Genomic DNA, 10,926 nt, shown 5'->3' with positions numbered 1-10,926 from the left:
TCCTCTTCGTACACACAGACTTGCTACATGTAGCCATCTTCTATCAAATGCCGCGCGATGCAGCCTTCTTCTATCACATCTGATCTTCACCCGTAGTTTGTGTTTAAAGAAAGCGATCAGATCCTGATCAGAAAAAGCCAACACCTCCTGGCAACCTCGCAGCTGCGACGTCCAAATCACCATTCTCACCACAGCCAGGATCGTAACGTAGACCATTTGTCTTTCCTGGTCCCATGGCGGCCTCACGTTGTCCACAACATTGGATACGGTAATTGGACGAGGATGCTTAGGTTTGATGTGAGCTGTCAACTCACTGACATACGACCAGTACCTCGCTGACATACGACCAGCAATCGAAGAAAGCATGATCAGTTGTTTCTACGACCGTTGTCCCACAACGGGGACAATCAGGCGACTCCAAAAACCCGGAACTGCATTTTATGTTGTTGAATGGAAGTGCATTTCGGGTCAATCGCCAGGTCAGAGAGAACTCCGAATTGTTCAGATGACTCGAACCTGGCGCCCAGCTCCACGCGGAGCGGATCTCACTCTGCTGCCAACCCAAACATGCACATAGCGGGTCGTCGGCGGCCCCCTTCACTAGATCCCTGTGGAGATCCTTACAGGTAGAAGTCACAAGGTCGCTGGACTTAGGAGTCGTTTAGCGCGGCTCGACACTCTTTCCTGTAGGCAGATTCTCTCTGCGGCCTGCGATGGCTCTCGATAGAAGGGTTGAGAAGAAGGTCGGGAAAGGTGGCAGTAACCACAGGGTGCCACGGTTGGTCATCTTGCATATAGTGGCTCAGTAAGGCCAGCCTTTCAGCATCTTGATGACATTTAAAGTCCGGCATTCGCAAGCCTCCCTCACATGGACGTTGAATACAGACCTGTCTGCTCACCCAGTGTCTTCCTTTGTCCCAAAGAAGCGAGGACAAGAGTTTGACAAGAGCTGTTAGGTGTTGTGCAGGCAGGGGAAGTACGGCCAGTCGGTAAAGGATTAGAGGAAAGACGTAAGTGGCGCATGCCTCAGCTGTCCGAGCCCCGCCTAGAAATTTCATGATGCGCGTCAGTGTTGGAGTTGGTTGCTTCATTGCCTACCTTTCTAAGCCTAGCTCTGACTACTTGACCTTCATAATGCTCGCTATTCTTACACAGAAGGTCCTGCTTAGTTAGTTCCTGACTAACCCTCTCACCCTCCCTCGTAGCCTGGGCTAGTTTCTTCTCTAGCTTCTTCTTTGTCTTGTCCTTATCTAGTGTGAGGCGCTGGGCATATTTGACGGAGAAGGTTCTAATTTTGGCTTTTAGACCTACCCACCACTTACTCCTGGTAACCGCTCCCACTAGTGCTTTTTGAATTAATTCTATTAGCTTCTCTTGGAAGTCTTGTATCTCCAGAAAGGAGGTGTTTAACTTTCAGTGAGCCACTAACTTAGACCTATTTCCTAGCTTCAGCCGGGCCATACCTAGTTTATGGTCCATCTGGCCTAGCCAAGTGAACGTGGGACAAGATAAGAAGTCTACTTCGCCTCTCCTAACTAACATCTTGTCCAAGTAAGTGTTTGGATAAGAGGAAATGCTATTGGTCCACATCCACATCTCCTGCCCCGGATGCCTGACACGAAACCTGTCAACCAGACTGCATCTAGCCATCAGATCAGCCAGGCTGGACTCGCACCTCTCCGATCCTCTAGCATCGCCTCCTACCTTATCTATCTCAGGGTCTAAGATGGTGTTCCAATCTCCCATTAGCACTACCCACTTCTGACAATCTAGACTGAAGAATGAGACCCTCTCACGAGCGGTGCTGGGCGCATGAACTGTGATCACCCAAAACACAGAATCTTTTATGGCAACATAGGCCACAACCAGCCTGCCCACCACATCCCTATGAACAACGTCGGCCGTCGCGGACAGGGTACATTTAACCAGCATGGAAACTTCCTTCCCCCACGAGTTGCCATATGCTATGAAAACCTCAAAATCTCGGGCCAGCACCTGAGAGTCCACAGAAGAAATGAAATGTGTCTCCTGAATCGCAGACACATCCACTCTCAGGGACAAGAGGTCGTGCCGGAGACGAGCCGCCCGTGTCAAGCCTCTCGCATTCAAACTAGCCAAATTCAAAACCATGATACCTACTTTAGGGTGTGTCACACTCAGCTCCGAGGTTTTTCATATACTGACCTTCTCTCACAATGCCACCGATGTCCAAAGGATAAATTAATTTCATGACCCTGTAGAGTGACGGATGGGCCAACACTGGGACCCTTCCCTTGCATTGTTTTGACAGTTCGTCCAGAGAAGGGTCAGTTTTCTTCACCAGTTCAATTCCCGGAAACGCCCCTTCAGTGGCCTGCAATCTTGTCCACAAGTTGGCTTTGCAGGCCTCTGGAGTTCTGACAAAAGTTATTAGGAGCGGGGCATCCGGGAAATTTGAGGGGATATTTACATCTTTCCCCTCTATCTGTTTGTAATCGAGCATAGGTTTTAAGTTTTTCCTCTGCCGATTGGAAATGTCTGTGGCCACAGATAGAGGGTCTACATAACATAGTTCCTCGGGGGCAAGGGCTTTTAATTTGGTTGGTCTGCGAGAGAGGAGTCTCTCCCTTCCCTCGATTCATTCTTTTCCTTTTCTTTTTGGTGTGGTAGCTCAGTTTTCATTGGTGTTTGTGTGATGCCTGGTGCTGGTGTAGTGTCTGGTGTTGGTGCGGTGTCTGGTGTTAGTGCAATGTCTGGTGTTGGTGCAGTGTCTGGTGTTGATGTGGTGTCTGCTGTTCGTGCCATGTTTGTTGTTGGTGCGGTGTCTGGTGTTGGTATGGTGTCTGGTGTTGGTGCGGTGTCTGGTGTTGGTGCAGTGTCTCATTTGGGGATGGAAGTGGATTTTGTTGTTAGGGGGTGGTGTATGTTCACAGGGTGTGGGGGCCACCTTTCTTCCCCTTTTCTTTTGTTTTCCTTTTTTAATTTTTCGAATGAATTGGGGAGAGGTGAGGTTGAGTTCTTCTCCCTCTCACTTGCGGATTCATCCTCAGAGAAGCAGTCTTTTCTCCACTTGATCCCCGTCTCGATAGGTGTGGGGACCGTTGGTTATGTCTGCTCCTCTAGTTGCTGCTGCTCTCGCTGGTGTCATTGCTGCTGCTGCTTCTGCTGCACTTGCTGCTCTTGCTGATTTTGCTGGTGTGGTAGTTGTCGTTGCTGCAGCTGTTTCCGCGGTATCGGCTGTGGTGACTGTTGTTGTTGCTGCATTTGCAGAGGCTGCTGCCTCGATTTTGGGGCTGGTGGTAGGACGGTGGCAGAAGTATTTATGCGCTTCCATTTTTGTCTCACTACCACGCTCCATTCCTCCCCCTTGGCCTCCTGGGTTGTTTGGGTTTTCCTTGGAGCAAGGGTGTTGTTGCCGCCTGTTTTGGCGCTGGCGCTCTCTCAAGGGTTGTGACCACCTTTTGGGTCGTTTAATTAGGGGTTACCCTTTGGAGCCAGCTCCTAGCCATGTGGCCCTGCTTTTAGCAGAACCAGCAGTGCGGATGACGGCCCTCCACCACTACCGTTACACTCTCAATAGTTTGTCTAACAGAGTAATCAAGTGTTTTGAGTTTCAACATGGTGCAAGCTGATTTACGTTTACAAATGACTAAGTAAGACTCATTACTTAGAGGAAATCAAAAATTTTGAATAAAGCAAACTGTTTGCATTGTTTTTCTCAATTTTGTCCCTTACTTTTTGACGTTTCTACTTTGAAAATGAATTAATAATTGTTATAATTCTTTTTCTATCCTTTGCAAATGATTAAATTTTAGTATATTATTATGGATGATAACGATTACCAGTTGTCCAAATTTCAGCTTTTCACAGTTGTTATTTCTAATCAATATTAGGTTTTAAAATTTTGCCTCTTAGTTTTGGACGCTACTGTATATATATATATATATATATATATATATATATATATATATATATATATATATATATATATACATATATATATATAATTACTTCTTTTGAATTCAAAATGGCGTAATGTAAACATATTATAAGGTATTTAGAGTTTCTCTTCCAATTTTCGGATTTTAATCATGTCAAATCATGCTTCATTTCCTTTTGACGAGTTGATTGTTGCTATTTCCTCTGATGAGTTAAGGGCAAAATAGATTCACTAATTTATATAATAATTAAGTGAGTGATTTTGTGCTACGAAACAGATACTGTCAAGAACTGTAAATGCCAACTGAATTAAAGGAATGAATTGTAAGATGATCAACATCATGAACTTTGGAATACAGAATTTTATCATTCATTCACTATATTGCTCTGTAATTACACAGAGCTTCTTAAATAAGGATATGTATATATTATAAGAAAATATATTTCAACAGAAATATATATATATATATAAATATATGGATATATATATATATATCTATATCTATATCTATCTATCTATATATATATATATGGATGGATATATATATATCTATATATATATATATATATATATATATATATATATGGATATATATATATAAATATATATATATATATATATATATATATACAGCCTGACGAATTCTCTCGAATATATATATATATATATATATACACACACATATATTTTAATGTATTTACATATATATAAATATATATTTATATAAATGTACGTGTACATAAATATATGACGTTATATAGAATGAGTAATGAAATGCACTTTCGTGTATAAGCGTGCACATACATGTGTGTGTGTGTGTGTGTGTGTGTGTGTGTGTGTGTGTGTGTGTGTGTGTGTGCGTGTGTGTTCTCAGACTGAAAGGAATATACATAATCATAATCTGTAAATCTTGTAAACGTTTGTTGCTATGCAACAATCCTCTGAGTCTGGAAGTCAATTAAAAGCTTATACGTGTGTCTGTTAAATCGACTGGCATTTCCCTTTAGAAAACAATTGAACTGCACGAAATCAAGTGCAAAAAAAAACACAAAAAACGAAAATAAAAAACGTAATGTTTTTTGTTTCTCTTTCGATTTGGCGAAGCAAACATTAAGAAGATAACACATACTGACACATGAATCATGATCAGACTGATATTGAGCAAATTATTGCTTTTAAATCCACTGACATACATACACAAGCACATATATATATATATTAGTGACCTGGCAAGGCCACAGGGGAGACAACAGAAGCAGCAAAACTAAAGCTAGCCTGCCAGGACACTATGTCGGCGAATTTGAGCATATTTTATTGGTTTGAAACTATAGTTTTTTTTTTACCAATTGTCATAAAATTTTAGTCATAGAATAGTATTATAATCTTCAAAAAGCCTGCGAATTTTCAGGTAGTTTCGACCTATAGAACCAAAGATATTGGCATTTCAATATTCAATTTGGCTACGAGTATGTTATATACATATATATGATGTTTTTCTGAATGAAATTTAAACAAAAGAGTATATATATATATATATATATATATATATATATATATATATATATATATATATATATATATATATATATATATATATATATATATATATATATACTCGGGTTTTTTTTTATATTCAAAAGTAATGGACTAATGAATTCAACGAGGTTGTTAGATAGTGCTCAATAAAAAGAGCTGATAATACTTGTTTATTGTTATATAAACATGCTCACATCCCGCTGCTACAAATAGCCACTTGTTTCAATCAAACAACAGATATCATCAGGCAGCGACTTGACTATTCAAAAGTTCAATGAATAAAGATTATTCATTGAACTTTTGAATAGTCAAGTCGCTGCCTGATGATATCTGTTGTTTTATTGAAACAAGTGGCTATTTGTAGCAGCGGGATGTGAGCATGTTTATATAACAATAAACAAGTATATATATATATATATATATATAGACATAAATATAAATAAGAAAGATCAGGAAAGAAAAAGAGAAAAAAAAATGGAGATAGAGTTAAATATAAAATAGAGAAACAAAAGTCAAAATTACCCAGACAGGAAATGTTAAAGGCGCGAAAAAGATATATAGGGCAAAATAATATAGGTCAACTGAAATGTACAGGTCATCACTTAAAAAAATGTCAGCAAGAGTTGTTAGAAGACACTATATGGAAAATAAATAAATTAATTAATAAATAAATAGAAAATAAATAAACAATAAATAAATAAAGTAATATATATATATATATATATATATATATATATATATATATATATATATATATATATATATACTTTTTTGTTTAAATTTCATTCAGAAGAACATCATTTTTCAGAACAAAAATTTATTGTTTGAATAAAGAATACAGTTCAGAATTTTTTCCTTAACCCATGAATTTTCTATGTAGGCTAATCTCCTCGGAGAAAAAGTCATTAGCAAATGTTAATTCGAAATAATATTGCTATTTAGCGCATACAAAGAAAATATATTTAAAAATTAATTACATCTTTGTAGATGTAATCAATTTTTAAATATCTTTATGCAGAATGCTTATGCATTATTATAGAATCAATCTTCTATTGATTATTATATATTATGAGGAATAATTTGCCCGGTGGACTAATTTGCAAAAGAAATGAAAATTTAAAAAAATAATAATGATAATGTCGTTCATCAAACTCCGTCTGTGTTTCTTTACAATATCATGTCAGCTGATATTTGGACTTGACGATGAATACTCTGGGAAAATCACTTCTGATTAATGCTTAGTTTTAAAAGAAATGATTTGCGGCGATTTTATATGGTACCTCTTCATCATAAATTGAACTCATTAATTAGAAAAAATTTTAATAAAATGGCGAGCTACCCCCGAGTCTGAACAGGGGGATCATTCGATGACAATAAATCTGTTTTTTTTTTTGGGGGGGGGTTAGAAGAAATAATTTGCTGATATTCTATTGCTTCCCTTAGCCGGTGTAACGTAAATATTTCTCTGTAAAAATTCTTTTTTATCCGTAAGAGAGAAAGTCTATTTTTAAGATCGAATTTTTTCGATTTTCGATACTTATCGGGCTAATTTTTGTACAAAACATATCTAAGAACACTGTCAGACATATAAATTAACTTTGTGTGAAATTTGCAAAGCATAGGCTCAGTTGTTTCGGAACCCATGATGAAGGAAGTCTCACACACACAAAATGGCTTTTTATATAATAGTAGAGATGTCAATCGTAAGTTAAATTTCTCTTTATTTGTAATCTAGTTTCCTTCTTCTTTTCTGACGAGAAGCATTAGGCCTCGATATGCCTAGGTATAAAATCCCTATTTCTATTCGATATTTCTCCTTATTGAAGTGACAAATAAATTACTATATACCTATATTCATTTTATAAATTCAGTTAATAAAAGTTAAGGAGTTGGAAAAAATATATAACAGCAATAACAAATTAAATAAAAATAAAAATAGAAAGTTAAGAGATTAAAAAAGTATAAAATTTTTTTAAATGTTAAACAAGTTAAGCATGCACAGTGAACGAGGCATAAATAAATGACTAAGTTCAGCATTTACCCCCCCCCCTCATTTAACCCCAAAAGTATCCAGTGGACGTTAAATCCTGGTGAAAATGAACAAACGGTGCAGTTTTAGGTCTTAACATATGAAAATTTGAGTTCTGCACCATGCAAAAAAAGAAATGACTAAGTCCATTATTTGCTCTCCTCACCACCACCACCATTTAGCCACAAAAGTCGCCAAGGCCTTAACATATTAAAATTTGAGTTCAGCATCATGCAAAACTGCTAAATAGACATACACAGAAAATTTTGGACCAACATGGTAAAATAGTCCCAAAAATGAAGTGTTTTTCTTAGCCCTAAAAGAGCCCCTGGGACACACCTAAGAGTTATTGCGAAGTATCCATCCATCCCATCCATAACCCTTGAGCCCTGGAGGGGCATAGGCCATCTACAACTTTTTGTAGATGCTTTTGTAGCAAGGACGTCTTTTTACAGGGTGAGGGTGCTGGCCCCATGCCCAACCTTCCCAGAAGGTACATACAGCGCCTAGCCTTCCCAAATGGTAACCCATCTGGTACTGGCCAGGCTCAACGTTGCTTAACTTCGGTGATCTGGCGAGAACCGGTGTGTCAACGTGATTGTGCCGTATTTATTGTAAAGTATAGACAAACAAAATTATATAGAAATCAGTTATTTACAACTTTTCAGAAAGTTTTATAAAAATCCAAGGCATCAATTTTTTTTTAATAAGCACAAAAGTGTCAATTTTAGCTATTTTAACCCGAGAGGCGCCCTGAGAGGGGGGGGGCGGAGTTTTCCCGGTAAATCCGTTCTGTTACTTTTTTACTCATATCTTGTTTAATGTTTGTGCGAAATTTCAAAAAATTCCAAGGCGTGGTTATTGAGAAAAGTGCGGACAGACGAAAAGACGAACGGACAAACGAGGGTGAATTTACAGGCCCCCCCCCTCCGTTTGTCGAGGGACCAACAAATTTTTTTAATTAAAAGATTAAGAAGTAAACTACATAAAAATTTATGACTTTAAAATAAGCGTCTATAGTGATGGAATTCTGTACAAATGTATATACCAAACATTTATCTCCAGCCAATAATTTCCCAATATATCAATTCCAACTAAATACAGACAAAATTAATACCTTCCTCCAAAATGATAAATTCCCGTTTCACTTGACGTTTACAGCCTATTTATAAAAATAACGGTATTTATAAAAAATAGCGGTATTTATAAACATAACTGTATTAACATAACGGCATTTATAAACATAACGGTATTTATAAACATAACTGTATTAACATAACGGCATTTATAAACATAACTGTTTTTATAAACATAACTGTATAAACAAAATGGTATTTATAAACATAACGGTACTTATAAACACAAACGGTATTTATAAACATAACGGTATTTATAAACATAACGATATTTATCAACATAACATATTTATAAACATAACTGTATTAACATAACGGCATTTATAAACATAACGGTATTTTTTAACATAACAGTATTTATAAACATAACGGTATTAACATAACGGTACTTATAAACACAAACTGTATTTATAAACATAACGGCACTTATAAACACAAACGGTATTTATAAACATAACGGTATTTATAAACATAACGGTATTTATAAACATAACTGTATTTATAAACATAACTGTATTAACATAACGGCATTTATAAACATAACGGTATTTTTTTACATAACGGTATTTATAAACATAACGGTATTTATAGACATAACGGTACTTATAAATACAACTGTGTTCATAAACATGACGGTATTTATAAACATAACGGTATTTATAAACCTAACGGTATTTATAAACATAACGTTACTTATAAACAAAAACGGCATTATAAACATAACTGTATTTATAAACATAACGGTATTTTTTAACATAACGGTATTTATAAACATAACGGTATTTATAAACATAACGGTACTTATAAATACAACTGTGTTCATAAACATAACGGAATTTATAAACATAATTGTATTTATAAACCGAACTGTATTAACATAAGGGTATTTATTAACATGACGGTATTTATTAACATAGCGGTATTTATAACCATAACTGTATTTATTAACATAACGGTATTTATTAACATAACGGTATTTATAAACCTTACGGTATTTATAACCATAACTGCATTTATTAACATAACGGTATTTATTAACATAACGCTATTTATAAACATAACGGTATTTATAAACATAACGGTATTTATAAACATAACGGTATTTATTAACATAACTGCATTTATTAACATAACGGTATTTATTAACATAACGCTATTTATAAACATAACGGTATTTATAAACATAACGCTATTTATAAACATAACGGTATTTATAAACATAACTGTATTTATAAACATAACTGTATTTATAAACATAACGGTATTTATAAACATAACGGTATTTATAAACATAACGGTATTTATAAACATAACGCTATTTATAAACATAACGGTATTTATAAACATAACTGTATTTATAAACATAACTGTATTTATAAACATAACGGTATTTATAAACATAACGGTATTTATAAACATAACTGTATTTATAAACATAACTGTATTTATAAACATAACGGTATTTATAAACATAACGCTATTTATAAACATAACTGTATTTATAAACATAACGGTATTTATAAACATAACGGTATTTATAAACATAACTGTATTTATAAACATAACTGTATTTATAAACATAACGGTATTTATAAACATAACTGTATTTATAAACATAACGGTATTTATAAACATAACTGTATTTATAAACATAACGGTATTTATAAACATAACTGTATTTATAAACATAACGGTATTTATAAACATAACTGTATTTATAAACATAACGGTATTTATAAACATAACTGTATTTATAAACATAACGGTATTTATAAACATAACGATATACGAAAAAATGGATATTAAATGCTTTATCCTTACTCCCAACTTGAAATTAATTATAAAATAATTTAAAAGTTGTCATTAATTTGTACAACTGAAAAAAATATCTACATCTCAATTAATGACGATTCTTTGAAATCGGTTCTTGGATCGACCTTTAGCAATTTTTACATGGCCAACCTTGCAAATCGCTCCAAACAAGTCGGGAAGCCATTTAATGTTAGGAGCTAACAAAAATGAAAGATGGTTATCGCAAAGATAGGATATGCCTATTGACCTTAGTCTTGAAAGGGTTGACACGGAAAACAGCCATCATGAAGAAAGTTCTACAAGCCTGGAGTTCTTGGAAAAAAATACTGGGAAAAGCAGTATACCAACGAGTCAAACCGACTGGAACAAAGGAAGCAGAGAATAGATCAGACATTTTTGAAGAATATATGCATAATAATATTTTTAGAATAAACTGAGACGAACAACACCACATCTGTGAGAGAGAAGTTGCAGAGAAGAAGAAAAGAAAGCGT

The 10,926-nt window shown here is 35.3% G+C and overlaps 1 pseudogene; it reads right to left on the bottom strand.

The window, feature by feature from the left end:
- Positions 1–7,978: 7,978 nt before the first annotated feature.
- Positions 7,979–8,095, bottom strand: LOC145292401 (5S ribosomal RNA; annotated as a pseudogene).
- Positions 8,096–10,926: the final 2,831 nt, after the last annotated feature.

Source organism: Euprymna scolopes, chromosome 13, assembly GCF_053919585.1.
Source record: "Euprymna scolopes isolate OS-2025 chromosome 13, ASM5391958v1, whole genome shotgun sequence".
Classification (NCBI taxonomy): domain Eukaryota; kingdom Metazoa; phylum Mollusca; class Cephalopoda; order Sepiida; family Sepiolidae; genus Euprymna; species Euprymna scolopes.
This window is presented reverse-complemented; position numbering and strand designations above follow the sequence as displayed.